This window comes from Lepisosteus oculatus, chromosome 8 (assembly GCF_040954835.1).
Source record: "Lepisosteus oculatus isolate fLepOcu1 chromosome 8, fLepOcu1.hap2, whole genome shotgun sequence".
NCBI lineage: Eukaryota > Metazoa > Chordata > Actinopteri > Semionotiformes > Lepisosteidae > Lepisosteus > Lepisosteus oculatus.
The window spans coordinates 2,041,797-2,061,640 of record NC_090703.1 but is presented as its reverse complement, the minus strand read 5'-3'; the positions used below and the strand labels follow the sequence as shown (position 1 = coordinate 2,061,640).

At 39.5% G+C, this 19,844-nt stretch overlaps 1 long non-coding RNA gene across 1 annotated transcript; it reads right to left on the bottom strand.

The window, feature by feature from the left end:
- Nucleotides 1–1,391: 1,391 nt before the first annotated feature.
- LOC107077770 (uncharacterized) lies at nucleotides 1,392–19,827 on the bottom strand. Its single transcript, XR_001478773.2, has 3 exons — nucleotides 19,604–19,827; nucleotides 9,792–9,935; nucleotides 1,392–1,568 (listed from the first exon to the last, which is right to left on the bottom strand). It is a non-coding gene; the product is annotated as an uncharacterized lncRNA (long non-coding RNA).
- Nucleotides 19,828–19,844: the final 17 nt, after the last annotated feature.

The window sequence follows — 19,844 nt, the reverse complement described above, 5'->3', positions numbered from 1 at the left end:
ATTTTTGTTAGGGGTGGAAGGGTGTGTCTTGTGTAATCTAGGAAGTTGGCTCTCTTGTGGAGAACTGTTTGGTTTTCTGGAAGCAGTCCTCTTTATCATTATAGAGTTTTATGTCTACAGTTTAGGAATATTTCAAACTTTTGTGCCAAGGTTAGGATCTAGTGAAAGAAGTCAGAAGGCAGTGTTTGGACTCTGAGAACTTATCTCCTGTTAGAAATATTTGTAGTTTTCGTGTGTCTGTGTTTTGTAGTTGTATGAGTGTCTAATAAATACTTTTTTCCTAAGATAGTGCTTACAAAATTATTTCCTGTTAATGTGGTCTCTCTGGGTATTCTGCTGCAGTGCTATATGGATTATCTATCTTCAAACTAGAGTCTAGATCTGACTTTTAATCTGTAATTTTAGCTTTTATTTTCCTTTGGTCTACTACTACAGGTTGAAACGTTTCATTTTGCTTTACTTGGCTTCTTGTTTATGCTTTATAATCAGAAGAGGTCATGATGGATGCTGAAATTTTAGTATTTGAAGTAATACAGGAACCATCCCCAATCTTTCACACTTTCATACTGCTAAAGAATTATGTTTTTTAAACAGAGAGAGTGTTCAAGATCCAGATCAATGGAGGCACGAGGCTCTGAAACCTTTATGGCTTGGCATAAAAGGAGTGTAATTTGAACATTAAAGCAAAAATATCTATATCTCAACACTTTAAAGAGGTACGTCCAATGCCCCTCTCTGACTCCAGAATCCACGACTGTACCCCCTTAGAAATAAAAAATAAAAGGAGGAGAATAACAGCCAGAGAAAGTGAGCCGGAGTATTGATTTCCTGTAGCCCTGTTTAAATACACAAAAGAGCTTTCCTTGTGCTCCCAATGCTGCTGTCCCGAAGAACAAAAGATGCAGGTATTTGCATCAGCGCCTTCCATTGTGCGGCCTGCCTCAGCCTGCGCGTAGATAATCTGGAGCCTTCCTCAGCTCCAATGAAAATCAATTGTCTCCACATTCTTCCTTTGAATTTCTTTTTCTTTTGTTTCGCCTCTCTCTCCCCACCCCCCCCATGTTTCTCTGCACTCATTGTTATTAAGGTCAGGTCTCCTCAGCCAAATACACTTTCTGGCGGCTCAGCTATAATTTTCTCTCGGCAGACCTCTATAGAATAGAGATTTATATGGGCCCAGAGAATAGTATATTATACACAAAGTACCTTTCAAGTGACTAAAGTCTGACTGAACCAGCTGCACTCAGCGAGTCCGTCTGTGACAGGAGGTCAGTTTCCTGGGATGGGTTTCGAAAAGGGTTTAGATTAACTATTGGATACTTATGTTGAGAGCTCATAGACCAGAAAATGAAAAGCCCAAAGCTTTCTTGATAGCTTTTAAGTTTCACGGAATACATCTGCTCCCTGGGTTATGGATACAGTAATTACCCCTTGGTGTTATATCTTCATTTCTGGGGTTAGTAATCCTGAAGGGAGGAAGAGTGGGTCCTTCAGTGGGGTTTCTGGATCCTCTGCAAGCATGGGCTGAAATTCTGAACACAGAATTCGCCGTTTCTAATTGGTCGCTGCTGCAAAGGGGAAGACAAATGGAAAAATTTAAATATTTTTGCTTCCTACAGAATGTTATTTCATTCTTTAACCGTTGACTAAATGGAGTTTACAATGAAAGCTGGTGAGAGATGTCTCGGCTGACTGTGATTCGCAATCACTCCTGTAGTTGTTTCCTCACTCAAAACACAAAAAACTGGACGTGCTGGAAGAGGTTTCTGCTGGAAGAGGTGTTAGTGGGGCCAGCAGGGGGCGCTCACCCTGTGGTCTGTGTGGGTCCTAATGCCCCAGTATAAGAGTGCTTTATATGTGTAAGCAATTATTATTATCTCCCTCTCGTATATATCCTTCATCCCTCCTTCAGTCCATCTCCCCCTCCTGGGCTGCCCCTGGGTTACCCCTCACTCTGCAGGGGGTCCCAGCCTCCTCGTCCTCTGGCCAGGAGGTCAGCCCTCAGGTAAGAGGGTTCAGCCACATTTTACTGGGACTAAAGCACTCCATAAAGCTTTTTTGTGTGTTTAATAACCACGTATTGTTATTCCAAGTAAATAGTGCATTATTATAATCCAGACAATAATACCATGACCAGGTAATCTATAAGGAAAATTTCCAATAATAGGCATACATAATACATCCATACTATGGGGCATTCCTATGCATTTATAGTCTAGCTTTCATATTATATTTTCTTTTTGGCCTTTGTAAAAACGGACAACAGGAAGATAAAATAACTGATCATAACAAACTTGCGTTCTCCTTGCTTTGCAGTCTTTTCAGATTGATATTGACTGCTTTATGCTAATGTAGTCACCTACTGCCACAGGTCCTTTTACTTACTCTCATAATCCACAATGATTGGATATTGACTGCTGCTGGTAATTCTATAAAGCTCCGAATCGTCTGCAACATTTCCCACATGATAACATTTCTTATCAAACTACAAGAATTGTTCTGGCAAACCCTCAAGAAAGTTAAGGTAAAGTCACTAACTCCCTGTTATAAATCCTGGATCAGTCACTTTTAAAAGTATTGGATTAGATGAGACAATAGTTTGTTAAATTCAATATTTCTTATTTTGTTTATGAGAAAGTTAAGGAGTTTTTTTAAGTTTAGATGAGAGAGAGCAATCTGTCTTCCAAAAACAGTGTGCTTTGTCCACCTCCTATGAGTCACTTCAAAACTCCATATATTACTCTGACTACTGAAATAATGCAGAACATCATATTGTTTTTGTTACTAAGTACAAAATTAAGAAGCAGATGTGTAGACCCATGCAGCAGTTTTACATGGAAAACCATACTCTATATTAGTACGCTATTAGTCAGGGGCTTGCATTATTACCAATAATAATAATCTTTCTAAAGTCAAGGACACTGTACATGAAAATGAAAAAAATATGAAACACCAGATAAAATCAGATATAGCCTCGAGTAAAAAGATGAGTTTTATACTCTTACAAGTTTAGACTTAAAAAGAGTCAAAGAGTCAGAGGAAGAGCGTTTCATAACAAAGGAGCAGAGACAGAAAAGTCTGAGATTTGGTCCTGGGTACAGTCAGCAGAGGACCTGCCTCAACTGACCGGAGCCAACGGAACGGACTGTAAACACAGAGGAGTTCAGAGATGTATGATGGAGCCAGATTTGTTTTATCCCATAGTTTTTTTCCCAGGCGGATCAGTTTCAGCTAAGAGCTTCCTGGGAAAAAGCCGGCACCTGGAGAGGAACCGAGTTGCGTTTGCTGGTTCATCTGTTCCTCCGTCACAGCTTGCTCCACAGAAACAGACTCCACTTTCTCCCGTTCCTCAGCTTCTCCTTGACCTCTGTGATTGTGTGCAGTCAGAGAAAACCTGTCATCCCCGGCCAAAAGAAGCTCTGTTTTTCCTTCCCAAGTGAGAACTTCAAACATGTTGTTAAGGTGCATTCTGAGCAATCTGTGACAAACTGAAACCTTGCAGCAGGTCGTCTGTTAATAATTCGAGAAGCTTTTTCCACACATTCACATTCACAAACACACAGGAGATAGATCAGTAAGGCTGTGTTTTCGCTGCCGATAATGCATCCTACTGATATTCTACAACATGTAAGTTTGTAGTTCAGACAAATGGAACAACTAATATATTTAAAGGATATGAGCCACACATGGATAATGAAATTAGCTTTAGATTTCATGCCTGGGGTCCTTCCAGCACTTATAGATGTCAGGATGATAACAGTTTAAAAGAAACACAAGAACGGCGAACAAAGCAATTTTAAGGTCACTGTGAAGAATCTGCCCTGAAATATTATACTTGTGTGATGCTCTTTCACATATATAGTACTGCTGTTCTCCTTGAACTAGAGCAATTCAGGAAACCAGATAAAAGCTGCTGTCATTAAAGACACCAAATTTCATTAATAAATTCCACAGGATACGATTAAATTGTTTGTAGTATTCCTCTTAAGAAAAGCAATTTTTTGAACTTATAATCCTTCTTACCACTAAGTTAAAGGTTAATACTGTTTCCTTCTTGACATCATCTTCAGACTCTGTGACACAAATTGTTTATTTCACTCATTTTTTTTGCAATAAAGCAAACTGGGTTAATTAAGGAACTTTTAATAATTCAAAACACAGGCACGTTTAATCAATTTTTCTTTACTCAAAAAAAATATAATACATATGTGTTGATTATTTTGTATTGACTTGACAGTCATTTGGCACAGTGTTTCAGCATTTCAGTAGTTTTGGATACAGATTAGGTTCTGAAATTGTTTATAAAAGATCTAAATGGGTGCAAGCATTAATGAATTAACTGAAGACATACTGACTGCTTGCTTGTTTATTAGATGTCTTGACAATTGTCTGAGGCTTCAATTTACTGATTTAGTGATAGTATGACTAAGGCAAGAGTGTTGCAGAATAATCCACTTTTACTGAACCATGAAACATTTACACATCTGAGAGACGTAGTTCAGGCCTGTTTTCCTTGCTAAATTGCTTGGGACCACAGCGAAGGCCTGCATAACACCATTCTATTGCAATACAAAATAGTAACAACAAACTGAGTTATGACACTCTGGGAACTTTTACATTTGCACTGTAAATCATCTGAATACAATTTCCTTTGGCTGGAGGTAGGAGACTAAAGTTCAGCTTCATAGGTGCAGAAGTATCAAGAAGGGATAATTGAGTTGGCCATTTCTGTTTGAATCTTTGTGACTAAAGCATCACTAAAACTATAATTCAATTAATTGGAGTGCATTAAACAACACGATACATTAAGCCAATTTCTGACTATATTTTTGGAATGAAATATTTATCGTCATCGTCAATTAAACACGCTTGTTTAAACAATTTCATTTGGAGATCACAGAAAAAACATATTTTCCTTAGCAAGCCATTTTAAAACTGTATCCAACAGGTCTCTTAGCCTCTTTCAAGAACCATAAACATTTTCTGAGTTAAGCCTGACCAAGGTTCTGCTTTAGACTCACGAAATGGAGTAAAATGGTTTGGAACCTCTAAACAGCGTTTACAACTCCACAGCATCTTAGCAATTAATTAGTGCTGCAATATTATGTACATTTGTTCAATATATGGGCTTCATTTAGGAGCTGATTTTACTTACAATAACTCTTTAGAAGAGACTATCAATACAGCAAAACACACAAAAACTCAAAGAACAGGAGACACCAGATTTTTTAGTGTACTGTTGAAAGCTGAAGAATGTTATTTTGCAAATCTGTACTGTATTAGTGTGGTGTAAGTAACACTCATTATATAGCGTGTTCTATAGCATCCTATATTATAGGTTTTCACATAGCATCTATCACATCTGCAGAAAAAAACTGCCACTCCTGCAGTCCCATTTACAGTGATTTTACTGCAGGTTTGATGCTCTTTATAATCTGTATTCAATTGCATTTACACGCATTGCATTTACACAACATGCACAGAAGGATGAAGTAAGGAATTTGGTATAAATATAAGTACTGAATTACAGCAACCAAAGAAGATTTTGTTTATTTTAAGGAAACAGTGACTTGCTAGTTTATAGCTGCATAAGAGTGTATGACGGAATTCTTTCAGACATCATCTAGTGGGCTTTTCTAGTAAATAAGGTAAACTAACGCAGTTTTTGACTGAAATTATAATTTCTTTAAATAATCCTGCTTTGCACATACTGACTGCTTGATTGGGCTCTGAGACACCACGACCCTGTGCTGGACTATAAGCAGATGGATGTTCGCGTTTGTCTGCAGATTTCTGTCAATATGATTGATACTGTTACATATGAAAACCAAGTGTACCTTGCTAAAGGAGCAACCCATTTGAATGGCTGTGATAATAAAGTGTATTAAGTATGCACTGCAATGCCATGAGAATCTTTGAAGACGATGTGTTATAGAAGAGAATGAATGCACTGACAGACGTCACCACAGATCTAATTGCAGTTCCTTGAGCTGAAGACTGTAAGTACCGAAATGTTGGGTACATACTATGTCGTGGTTTCTGGGCATAAATAAGATGCATTCATGGACTTCAAGAAGATGGTCTGTTTTGTTATGTTATTCTGTTTTATAGAGAGTTGACTTACTAGGTTCTGTACTTCCTTACCTACAGATCATGGAATCATTAGACACTTGTCAATTTCTAATTTGTAAGAGCAAGTGTGCACAATTTTGGGAGGTTAACTACTAGAAATAGCTACATGCAAAGTTAAAAAACAATAAAAAAAGAGAAATTTCGGCTTTGCATTTTATTTGTTCACTTTACAGACTTCCACATGGGCCATTCCTTCCTAATAGACCTTTAGAAATTTTTGTAATATCTAATTTACAGATTAGAAATTCCAACTACATATGCACCTTGCTATGTACATGCTATTTCATTTGTCCTGGAGGTTAGGTGGGGTGTTGCTGAGCTAAGAATACGGGTGCTAATGTTTCACCCACTCCTGTAAGATTATTTATAGACCATTCTGGGATGAATTGTGAAATTAAAACCACAGAGATGTTCCGAACCTTTCCTACCAGATGCAAACAGTTAATAATTACTGTAATGCACAGAGATGGAGAGATATTTATTTTGCACTTCTGAGACATGATATGATGATTATGGGGTTACAATTCAAGATAAAAGTCTTAAAAAGAATTCAATTACCAGGCTACATGTTTATTGCTGCTCTGCAAATTGTTGCTAAAGTTTAACAAAACAGATGATGGGACACAAATGCATTCTCATTAATTCTTAATTCAATACAAATCAATTAATCAAGGGTAATTACTGTTAGAAATAATTAATTACAATCTACTTACGAGAAACTTTTACTGCACTTTCCTATTAAAACCAGTCAAGCAACATTGGAATTTTAGCACCTTTTATTTGCTCTTTTAAGCTGAGTCTAAAAGCAACCACTGAGCTCAGAATGGTAAACAGCATTTACAGGCTGAGGAGGTGGTAGTGTCTGAATGTTACATTTTTATATACAGTACCGGCGTGTTGTCAGTAGTTCAGGAAGTCATTTTAAGATGAAGTGGTTAAAAAGGGGCTGAGCAACACCCCCCATGGGACAGACTGAGGCCGTAATTCAGCTGTTCTGTCCAGTAGCCAGTGTCACAGCTACACTGAACTACTGTCAAGGCTGCCCGAACAGAGAATATGTACAGGAGCAATAAACCCAGCATGGAGAATGAAAAGGAAGCAGAAAAGGAATTGTGAAACATTAAGCATACTAGAAATAGCTACAAGATCAAGACCTGGAAGAAAGGGAAAGAACTTGACCGAGTGGTGGCTACTGTGCTGGATTCTACTACTCGCAAGTTAGGTGACCAGACATAAGTCTGTCTGACTTTTTTCAGTTACATCAAGTTGTTTTTTTTAAGTCTGCCTGTGTTAACTTATTTATAAACACCTGATGGAATGTTGGTTTTGAGTTGTTTTCTGTCAGAACTGAGAACTGACAAATTTATTAACATACAGAAATCTATTAAATCTGTTGCTTTGTAAAGGTGTCAGTCCTCGCGTTGTGTCTCCACAGAAATGTCTTTAATAAAAAAAGAAGTAGAAGAAGACTTCACAGCTGGAACATATTTTTTATTTTGTACATTTCCACGTGAAATCAATCTCATGTTCTTTGACATACATATGTAAAAGTTAGTTTTAGCAAGCTATAGAAAAGCTTTTGCTGTACAAAAGCCAAAAACTGAGGAAAATAAGTGTATGTACAGATTAGGCAGCGAAAGCAGCTGTTGTTATGGTGATAATTTGTAAGAGAGGCTGTTGGTTCCTGGGGAGTTGATTGCGGCCTATTATGTTATTTGCTTTGACATTATTATTTTAATCTGTCCACTTCTGTTACCATGGAATCTGTGGTAAAAGATGCTTTTTGGGTCCTAGCTGAGTTGTTACAGGCATTTGTTCATGTGGCATCTGTTCCCTTTAGTACAGCCACTCATTAAGCCTGAGAATGAGTATGAGTTAAAGTCTGCATTACTTAATCTGGACTATGGTTGATGATGTTAAATTTAATCTGCGTTTACTTGTAACATTAACCTTAAACATTTTGATGAAAATCTGAATGAGAATTATTACCTTAGTTATAACAATAAGATACAAACCTGCGTAGACCAAATAAGAATGTTTAGTAAAGAACACAGTTAACGGAACAGCAGATCCACAACAAAGACTCAATTGTGTTGAAACAAGCTGTACTAATTCAAAAGGACTTTGATACATTAGTCATGTTTTTCTGTTTAAGGAGCTCTTCAGTCTGATTCCCCAAATTGTTGCATTCATTTACCCTAAATAAACAGATCTCTGAATGCATAGCTGATATCCCCAACATTCATCAATAATGCCTTTAGGTGGGGGGTCAATATCGAACTTCCATTTTACAAAGGTGAGGGGTCCTAATCAAATGACAAATTAATGGCTTTCATTCTGCATCACTAGATCACCTGTTTCCAAACCAGGAAAGTGTGCCTGGGATGCTTCTCAAGACAGTGGTAGTTATTGGAGTGAAACTGTAGCAGGCTCTGAAGTGAACACCGTGTGTGCCCATGTAATGTAATCTCCTTGTGTGCATGGCTACAGTAGAGCTCTGGCACGTATCCTCACTGCTCACAGCTGTTTGGCAGTATGTAATTTTTCTGTTTCAATCATACATGCTCCCATAGCAACTCTACCTGCCATGTCTCAGGCGCACATTGTGAAATTGTTCTAGGGCCTTCTATAATTGCCTCTCGGTTACAGAAAAAAATGAAAAGCATCTGTTGTATCAAACCTTCTGGACATAGATTTAGTTTTACTGTATTGTACTGAAGGACCTCTCTCTGGTTTGACATCTAAAATTTACTGTACAGTATCTGATAAATCCAAGGCTGGATCTGTATGGTCTAATTCAATCCCGTAAAATTAGGACTTCTATTTAACAATTTCCTAAAACAAAATCTTAAATGTTGTGGCTGCTATGCCTGATTATATGTTCCTAATGAAAGGAAATGTGTCTTCACAGCTCCAGCAACACTGAAGCAGACTCTGGGCAGTAAATCGCTACCACAGGAAGTGGCAAATCCCCAAAGTGTGAACAGAATTGAAAATGGAGCTTGTTTCTGGCATAGCGGGATTTTTTTTTAAATGTAAAATGCATTACGGTTCATTTACCCAGTTCAGCAGAGCTGATACCTGTGCATCTCAGATCTGTTCAGGCCTGCCAAGCAGAAATAACCACATGTGTGACTGTATGTGAATGACTTCCACACCTCGACTTGTTATCACTGTTGTGGAGTATAACACAGGCTGTCTGCTGTCTGCTATGAGCCTTCTAATTGCAGGCACCTCCCCCTCCCCGAACTAACCTCACACAGTTTAGCTAAAAATAACACATTTCCAGTGTCACAAGATTATACTGTATTAACACGAAAGGGCACTTCTTTGTGCAACAATCTTTCAGTCCTTGACCAATGTCCTTGACTGTTTAAAATCTTGTAGGAAAGGGACAATATCTTAATGCATCTGTAACAGTGTTTAACGACATGTATGAATTACAGCCAGAAAAATTCCCCCAAAATCACTACTGTCGACTACTCTTATATAATATTGAAATGTACTTATTTTTATTATTTTCACATTTCTGCTTGACAGGAATAGTTTGATATGCCAAATGTTTCACACTATCAAAAATAAAGCTAATTTGTCACCAAATATTATATATATATATTACATATACTAGGTATATGTAATGACATATACATGAAATCTACCTAACAACATTTGTTTTCAAAGACAGAGGTTTCTTCAGGTACTGTCATTTTTCCGGTCCAATAGTGCCACCTGTAGGATCCATCCATTTCCTAACCACGTCCTTCAGCTCCGGCCATGGGGCAGCAGGGGCCTATCCTGGCAAGCTACACGAGAAACACAAAGGGATTCTGTTGAGGTTACTGTGCAATTATTCACTCTGCGGCGATGAGCCCTTTCAGCTCACTGAAACTGTGTTCTCTGTGACGTTGCTGACGTCCGTCTCTTCCCATACACCTGTGAGGTGCCGTGTGTATGTTCACGTGTGATATTGGCAACTGTGATCTTCATTTAAAAACCCAGAATGATCAAAATGGTTTTGATAAAGCTGTAAGTCAGCAATATGTTAATATTCATTCTCCCTTTTCCCTTCATTGTAATTAATCCAAAACTGCTTTGCATTTGTTTGCATGTGGCGGTGATCATTATTATTACTTTGCCTTAAATTACAGTCTACCTCATCCATTTGTTACTCTTATGGTTCGTTGCTTTATCTCCCACCCCCCTCTGGGTGGTAGGGTCACACTTGAGTGGAGGAACAGGAGAAATTCCACACTTTTAAACAAACAGGAAATGAAGGACCTTCCAAGAAACCAAGAAATGATGTAAAGAATAAGTGTAGCATTCTTGTGCTTTTAAGCTCCGACTATTGTTTTCATCCAGCATGCATTCCAGTGACTTGTTGCACCACAGCAAAATGCTCCTCCAGGGAGACCTATAGGATTGTCAGGAGGGCCGTGCTCCTCCAGGGAGACCTATAGGAATCGTCAGGAGTGCTGTGCTCCTCCGGGGAGACCTATAGGATTGTCAGGAGGGCCGTGCTCCTCCGGGGAGACCTATAGGAATCGTCAGGAGGGCTGTGCTCCTCCGGGGAGACCTATAGGAATCGTCAGGAGGGCTGTGCTCCTCCGGGGAGACCTATAGGGATCGTCAGGAGGGCCGTGCTCCTCCGTGGGAGACCTACAGGAATCGTCAGGAGGGCTGTGCTCCACGGGGAGACCTATAGGAATCGTCAGGAGGGCTGTGCTCCTCCACGGAGACCACCTACAGTATGTGGGATGGATTCCAATATATGTGGTCAACATGGTCATTCATTTGGAATTCAGGAGGATGCATAAATTAGGAACTTCAGCAATTCAATTTAAATGATTTACTTGTGTAAGCTGACTATATTGTGCACCGAAGAGAAGTCAGGTTTTTTGGGCTTTGCAGATAAAAAAAACACGAAACAATATTAAAAAAATAAACATATTTAAAAGAGAGGTCATAGTCATTAGAGAGGTCACATAAAAGTGTTACCCTAATTTTATTAAACATTGAAAAATGTAAGTGGAATGTAAGGCTATGTGGAGATAGGAGTAGAATAAGAAGTTGCCCACAACAAAAGTAAAAGTAGTTATTATAATAAGAAAAGGCTGAAGTGTTCAGTTTTTCACAGGGGAATATATAGCATATACAAGACAGAACACGACATGTTGTTCCAATCACCCGTTTAATCATGATTCAGGGTGCAGTTTGTCCTGTTTTGTGGGTGTGTGCTATTTCCTCAGGTGCCAAGGGAGTGGCTGATTCCTAACCCAATCCATTCCCTCAGATCGCACGTCTTTGACACACCTGTGGTACCAGTATTTCACAGAACAATACGGTGACAGTTAGACCTGATCTCGAGTGAATAAAAGTACATATGAACATTTGAGTACATTACTGAATTGCAAAATGAGTCAGAGATGTCTGTGCTGAGTCACAACTACTGACATGGCTTAATACAACAGTTTAGTATCACTAAAGCCAGATGATTACAAATCACATTTTTATAATACAAGAATATCATAAAAGGCAGGGCAAGATACCAAATGAGCTATGAAAAAAGAAAGATTGCAGCTAAACTGATAATCGGGTTCCTGCAGAGGATAAGCAAGCTTGCTTCTGGGAACTGTTCATTTGTCTGCAAAAAATGCATGAATTCTTTCAATTAATTTAACGTTTTGCTCTGCGTGCAGCCTAATGCCGAATGGTGCATCTTGAAAATAACCAGCTCCTCAAACAAATGGAGCCCTGTGCCAAGACAGACATGAATGCAGGAAGAAGCAGCTTTAGTTCCCTTTCCTCTGCCTGCTCCTCCTGACCTGCTTTATTCCCATCGGCTCCGCGCTCTTATCACTGCCTGCCAGATGTGAGTCTGGCAAGGAGCTCAGTAATTAGGTACCGAGATCTCAAACTCTGATCACTTTTGTGCCTTATCTGGGGTGACACCAATCTCCTTGAGTGACATTCTGCCCAAACAATTATATAAGCTAGCCACATTCTCAGCAGAAAGTCAATGCAGTCCAAAAAAAAGAAAAAAAGATTCAGAATGGATGAATGCCGAGGGCAACCTTTCTTTCTGTCTTGTTTTTATGCAATTAAAAAGATGATAGTTGCTTAACGACAGCGATAAAAGAAAAGGTTTTATTTGATTTTTATTCCCACCAAATCCTCTGAAATGCTACTGAAATCAAAGTCAACTAAGAGCAGCTTGGAGCGATAGCCTTTGGACCAAGGAACAGGAGAGACCTGCAGAGAGTCAGGGGGCTTTCTGTCTGCCCTTTGTCTGTTGCATTGGCATTTGCTCAGATGGAATACACACCTTCACCAAAAGCTGCTCTGGTTCTTACATGTTACACAGCCATGTCAACACATGATTTGAATATTTAAAAAACAGACAAAATTTGGAATGAAGGAAGAATAATTTACTTCTGCTACTGACACAATTTCATTTTGAAATTCTCCTCCATTCTATTACATTATTTTTTTTATATGTGCTGTATATCCTTTTATTGTTCCTTTATAAACTGGGTTAAATTACCTAACGGTTGTAGAATTTCAAGGGAAAGAGTGCAAACAGCATGCCGATCTCGAGAAGCAGAAAGACAACCACACGTTCACGTCCTGACACCCCAAGAACAAACTCTATGGGGAAGAGCTTATAAAGCAGCCTCTCTAAGTGGCTGAGAAAGTGGAAAAACATGTGCAGGCTTCCACAGGAACTGTCAGGCATTGTCTTAATGTTGTAGGATACAATGTCAGTGAAGAGGGGGATTAACCAAACTCTGCCCACGCAATTTCACTCTTCTCACTAAAGCATCCCCACCTTCTTGTGTTTTGGAATGCTGTCAGCTTTCCTGACGCACGTGGCTTGTAACGGTCACTGTCAGTTCGCGGGTGCAGTAGGTGATGGATCAGCAACAAGACAACGCAGAAGCCTGGTTTCATGATTTGTGGTGCATTTTGGATGCAGCAGTAAGTGCTTTCTCTGAATGAACCGCAGCATCTGCCCACAATTCTCTTATGGATGTTTTCTGTAGTGAATTTATCATACTAGATACTTTAGACCTTTACTGTTGTTTCCTATACTTTTAACATACATTCACTATACTTTATCACACTAAGGAAAACGCAAAAATGGATCCAAACCCAGCCTATTGTGCTTTATTTATGCTTTATCAAATGCTAGAGAAAGGACACAGGAAATCTGTCTGACAGCGATAACACTACCTTCACGTAGGAGTTACTGTATTTGAGGCTCCAGCTGAGGACCATGGACCAAAGCATGAACTGAATCACGCACACCGACTGGTCAGACTGACATCTCCGAAGCTTGCAAAGCTGTGCTCTCAGGCCAAGAAAAGCTGTTTTGGTTAGTGCTTGTAATGCACGCTGTGTGATGTGGTGAACATTCAGCAACACCCTGTGGCTACCGATAACTATTTCCAAGTGGACACATCTGATGCAGGGAAGCCAGAAGAAATACACACGAGCTCCCTGCAAAGCTCTGAACATCAGAGGCTCACAATTTCAGGGAAACAGCTAAAAAAATGCTCCTGGAAAATGTGTTTCTTCACCCAGGGCTTTTTAAAATGTCACTGTGGATTGTTTTTACAGCAACATCTCCATTTTAACAGTTTCAGGAATACATATTTTTTCTGTTAGATTAGTATTCCTACCAAATTTGGTCTTGTGCACAAAACAAATGTGTGTGGTCTACAGTACAGCGAGCCAGCTGTTCACTCTAAGGCACTCTGATTAGGCAGTTTTGTTCTAGGTGACAATATAAACTGACAGATTTTACAACTCAATTCTCACATTTCTAATAAGGTTTTCAGGAAAGCTCCAGTTGTAAGCTCCAGAGTAGTATGCACTCGGGTGTGAATTATTAAGTACAGCAACTAGCACTCATTATTTTTTTTCTATGGCTAACAGGTCATTTCAAGCGGGATGTTTTCATACAGATGCCAGCATCCCAGAAGGCACCCCCATATGAAATTGCTCATGCGCCCGACTGGAGGCTCCATATCATGTCTTGAGCAAGATACACTTCCATTCAAACACATAAAGGAACGGTGGTGTTACCTATAGACGGATTTAAAAAAAAAATGTTCTTCTAAATTTCTTTCGGTTTTCTCTTTCAATTCAGGCCAGTTTCAGTTGAACAGCGGATAGTGATAGTGTGAAAGTCTCCCACCTGCTTTCTGATTAATGCATTGCAGAACCCAACCCCCCCCCGAAGCCCTCCTTATAAAACCAATTATCTTCACTGGGGTAACTGCTTTAGGAGACACACTGGAAATGTGCCAGGCTCCACAATATTTTGAAATCTCCCAACACTCCCTGTATTTTGTCAGGTGAAAAATCAAGATAAAAGCTGTGTGAGAGCTTCTCAAAGCCTTTCAAATACATTAGTGTCTTGAAAACAGCCTCAGACAACTTGCTAATGCAGTTCTGGCAAAATATTTAGCTAGTCTCTTTTCAGTGAACCTCTTAATATTTTCCTTGCCATCGAGTAGTAAAAACATTTATAAAAAAATACAGACGATAGTTTGAACACAGTCACAAGCTTATCTTAGCTCCACAGGAAAATAAGGTTTTAGAGGGCCAGGCATCCCATCTGCCAGCTGACATTAATATTGACTGTACTCAGCAAACGGAAGGGGTGAATTTGAACTGAATGTGCATTGTGTGCACACATTTGTATTTCATTCTCATCATATTGTATATCATGTGAGTGAAACTGAAAAGGTAAGAACATGGAGTATACCCTGGAACCATGTGAAAGTCAGCACAGCAGCTCCATGCCACTGGCTCTTGAAGATAAACGGTGTTAGAGGGACACCATCTGGCCAACTGCATGCACGTCCACGGAGGTGTTTTAGGATTTTCATGCTGCAGAAAAACTAAGAAACAGCAATTTAGGATATTGACATGATGGGTCCTGGTTTCTTTTGCCTATCTGCCGAATGGTGATAAAATATCACTTAATATTTGATCCTCCCTTTGAGCACTGACACTTGATGGAATATCTTATTGTATATGTTAGTCCTCTTTTGTTCATATTAAAAGTTAAACATCAGGTATAGTATCTGATACAATGCTGTATAAGCAGTTTTAGTCATGACAAAAGAAAACTGTTTAAGACCTGAATCCATCAAATCATAGACATGAAATCAATTCACTTCGATACTCGCACATTCCTATCTCCTGTTTTGTGAAATGCAATTTTATTTCTTCATTACTTTTTAAATACTTGTCAATAGTAGAGATTTATATTACTTAGATCAACTTGCACACAGAATATGTTGCTCTACAGAGACATTTGTTAGAGGTTACTCAAAACTGCTTTACATGCATGCAAAATTCACTACATTGTAAACTTCAAATTGGTTAGGTTAGAGCAGAGTCCACAGAGCTGCTGGATAATGGTTTTACAACAGCTTGTGAAAAGCAGCCTTGAAACATCTATCCATTTTCTAACTGCTTTATTCAATTCAGGGTCAGGGGGTGAGCAAAGGGCATAAGGCAGGGTACAACATGGACAGGATGCCAGTCCATTGCAGGGCAGATACACACACACTTACACCAGGGCCAATTTCCACAGAACCCAAGTAACCTACCAGTACATCTTTGGAGTGTAGGAAGAAACCTTAACCTTTCTTAAAAATCAAAATCGGAGTGTAGGAATAAACCAGAGCACATGGTTTCTTACAAACTCCACACAGATGGCACCCCATGTCCAGGCCTGAGCCCAGGGGCTCAGAGCTGCAAGGCAACAGTGCTAACTGCCATGCCACCCAGCCTCGACACAGCTACAATTAATTCTTAACTCTAAAACATGATTCAAATTGTTTTTATTGAATTGTAGAAAAAAAAAAGTTGCCATAAGCTGAGTGATATTCTACATTGTGGCTCCTTCTGAACATACAGTATGAAAGCTTAATTCTACTCATACACTACAGGATGAGATATATATCAATCTCTTGCACTTCAGATCATATGTGCATCTAAGAAAATGAAACAGCATTTTAAAAGTGATTTTGCTGCGATGTGGAAAATCAGACTTTTCCAAAAGTGACTACTGCATGCTTTTTTTTTTGTCCTAAATAATATACAGTTATCTATTATCTAAGTAGTTCATCTACAGCAGGGCAGAGTCAAAACATAAATCAAATTACATGGAAACATTTTAAAGTAAAACGGTGACATAATTCCTGTTGCTGCTAACCCTCATACAATGAAAAAAAGAGAAGCGTAGTTCAATGATTGAATATAGATTTTTCCTAGCCTAGACACGTGTGATTAAGTAATAAAGGCACAGAATAATGAATTAATCTTTGCTCTATTCAGTAATACATTCTTAACAAGAGTATTTTGTTAAACTTTTTTCAGTATTTGATAGCCAGTTTGTGGGTTTCTTATGAAAAACTTCAATAAACATATCTTAATGTTATGCAACTATCCATATATAGAACATATCATTAAGTTCAATATTGTCTGTGACTTCTTTATTCCCAGTTGCTGATGAGGCTCCATGGGACACCTGCTCAGTTCAGGACCAGCTCAGTTCTGTCAGTTTGGATCCGTTGAGGTGAAGTTACTGATGTTATTGATGCTGGGTAAAAACGCTAACCAGGAGTGTTCGGTAACACAGCTGTTCCTTAAGCCATTCCTCATGAATTTACTGATTTTCACCCCCAGATTAATTACTTTCTGTGGGTAGCGGGCCTTCTCTTGCGATGCCCCAGAGCTCTGGGATCTGGTCCCCAGGGATAACAGAGAGTCACCCACCCTGAGGGCATTTAAATCTAGACTCGAAACCTCTCTGTTCAGAAAGGCCTTCTACTCGTGTTGTGTCTGTGTCTGCTCCATGTTCTACCTTCTGCTGCCCTTCTAAGTGCTTGCCTCTCGTATTTGTGCTCATTCTGTAATTTGCTATATTTATAACTGTAAAACACTTTGAGATGCTACTTTTAAAGGTGCTGTATAAGATGTTTATTATTATTAATATTATTTTTAGTTCTGCTTCCAGAAAGTACATGTTTGCCACAACCCTTTCCAGGAATGAGTGGTTTGCTGATAACAGGCGGGTGGATGGGTTGACAGGTTTTATTTTAGATATCACCATAAAACATATTGAAAACACATATTTCTCTCTACAGCAAAATGTATTTAACATTAAAACAGAAATTAAACTACAGACTCAACTCTGATTATCACAGCAGTCTCATCTAATTCAAACAGCTGAAGTCAGCAAAAGCAGTCATTTTCAATTTGGAAAAAGAAATGTTATTTCCGTTCTTTCTACGTTAATACATGTTCAAATTAAATTACCTAGAAATGCACTTTTGATTAACATTGCGTTCCTCTTATGTTTTTTGTAAAGGCTTATTAAATGCCACTGTAAGACATTGTAGTGTGCAGACTCCACATCTACACAATACCTTTATGCATATGGACTGAAAGGATTATGCAGAGATTAGGTTGCCTGAATAACTTCACACAATGTGACTGCACCAAAGTAACATTGTGTTCAAGGAAGCAGCCTTACATGTAGGGACACATAGTGGACACACATCAAAACAAACCTATTAGCTTCTGCAATGGACACTCCAGCTATGCACAGTGAGGTGACTACTTATAGAAGTGGCTTCTTACTGAATGGGGAACAATTCTTTTTTATTTATAAAATATACCATATAGCATGATAAAAATGTTTTGAAAAGAACATTGAATAAAATTAGCATTTTATGTTAATTGTTTTTACTTTGTTTTGCAGATGTGCTTATCCAAGGTGACATATATAATACATAAAGTAAAAATACAATGAATAATTCAAATACAGGAGAGAAAATGAACACTGTGGAGAACAGAGAGGCAGAACAGGTGAGTACAATACCTGTGTGGGGAAAAGCGAGGCAGCAAGGAATCTTTGATTAGCGTTAAGAAGGAACATCACTATGCAGAGTACAGTATCAGCTGGTGGAAATGTACTCATGTCGTGATTCAAGACCACTTTTAAATCTACATAAAAGTCTAATAGGAACACTGTCAAGTCATTCTACATTTTTTTTTTTAAAGGTAGGATTTAAACCAGTAACACTGCAGTACATACACAACTTGCGCTCTTACTGTTCAACCCTAGGGGTAGTGAAAGAAAAAGCATCCTGTGTTCTGGAATATGGGCTCAGGCAGTTTTGAGGTTGCTGGGCTTGAGCTGCTAGGTTTGCCCCTTGAACAGCCTGGTTCAGACTCAAGTGTCCAGATAGCTGCTGACAAGTCCAAAGTCTGGATCGAGCATTTCTCAAAGCAGTTGTATTGTTTCATCCAATTTCAACACAAAACACGTTAGGTCTGAGGAGAAGTGGGTAATCAGATCTCCAGCTTGACTATATGCACCCGAACCTTAAAATGCCTTCAGTGTGGTCAAGGTCCTTGTGCTGACATCCCACAGATCTACAGTATACAGCTTTGTGCACTGATAACGCGGTGTTAGTAAAAGACAGGGCCATCTTGAAGCACTTCAGTGTCCATCATGGGCTCAGGTTTTACACTGCCTCCTCATGTTCTGGTTTGCTTATTTAACCCCATGGTTCAAGTCTAAGCAAGTATTAGCTGTGCAGTACGGAGCCCGGGAGGGGCCATCGGTAGGAAAAAAAGTTATATCGAGGGAACGATTTACAATTCCTGCGCATGAAATAACTAAACCGTTCCCTTGTTTTGTCGCAAGGACAGGTGTGGCAGTAGCAGTGAAAGAGAGGTGCATTCCTCACTAGTAGTTCAAGAGTACAGTAGCTACAATGCCCTAATAACTCATCCCCAAACCAAAATAAAACTTAATCAGTTCATCTTTATCCATTATCCTAATCTACAGCAGTGTCAGACGGTTAGGCTTTATTGTACCGATATAAAAGACCCGGTAACGTGTTCACTTGCGTTTGATAGCGTTGTTGTCAGGAGCCGGGGATATTGCTGGCGTTTTAGAAACCTTCTATGTGCCTGCGACTACCGCGACACAAAGAAAACCAAGGAAAGAGTTAGACAACATTATTTCGTACGCACGAATTAAACAAAACGAGGGAATGATTTAGTTATTTCGTGCGCACGAATTGTAAACCGTTCCCTCACTATAACTTTTTTTTCCTACCGATGGCCCCTCCCGGTCTCCGTAGTGCAGTAATACTGGTCTTTGGTATTACAGAGCACACCTGTTGCGGTGATCCAGGCACAGGACAAAGAACTGTTCTTGACTTAATCTTCTCTGTAGCCTGTGAGCATTTTATTTGCAGCGTACGAGCGCATAATGACCCCTTGATAAACAATTGGGGTATTTCATTACCTGAAAAAATCTTGCCCTCCTATTTAGCAATAAAAAGACGCCCATATACCGTTCAACTGTACAAAGAGCCACCCGATGAAGGTAGCCGAGAATAAAGACACCAGTGCAAGTCTGTGAGCGGATATTTACCTACAGGCGGAACACGTGAGCCAGATCCTTCATCCCGAACATCACGTTTGCCGGCCCTACGCCCACAGCGGGGTTATTACAGGTCAATCCCAGTGACGTCACAAGGGACCGCTCCCTGGTTCAGCCCGCACCACGTTCGGCCCCGCCCCACGCCCCGGTCCCGGAGCGCTCATTGGCCGCTTGCAGTTGCTAGGGGCGTTTATTTCCGGTTTGGCGAGGGCCGGGGCTCTCGGGTTGCGAA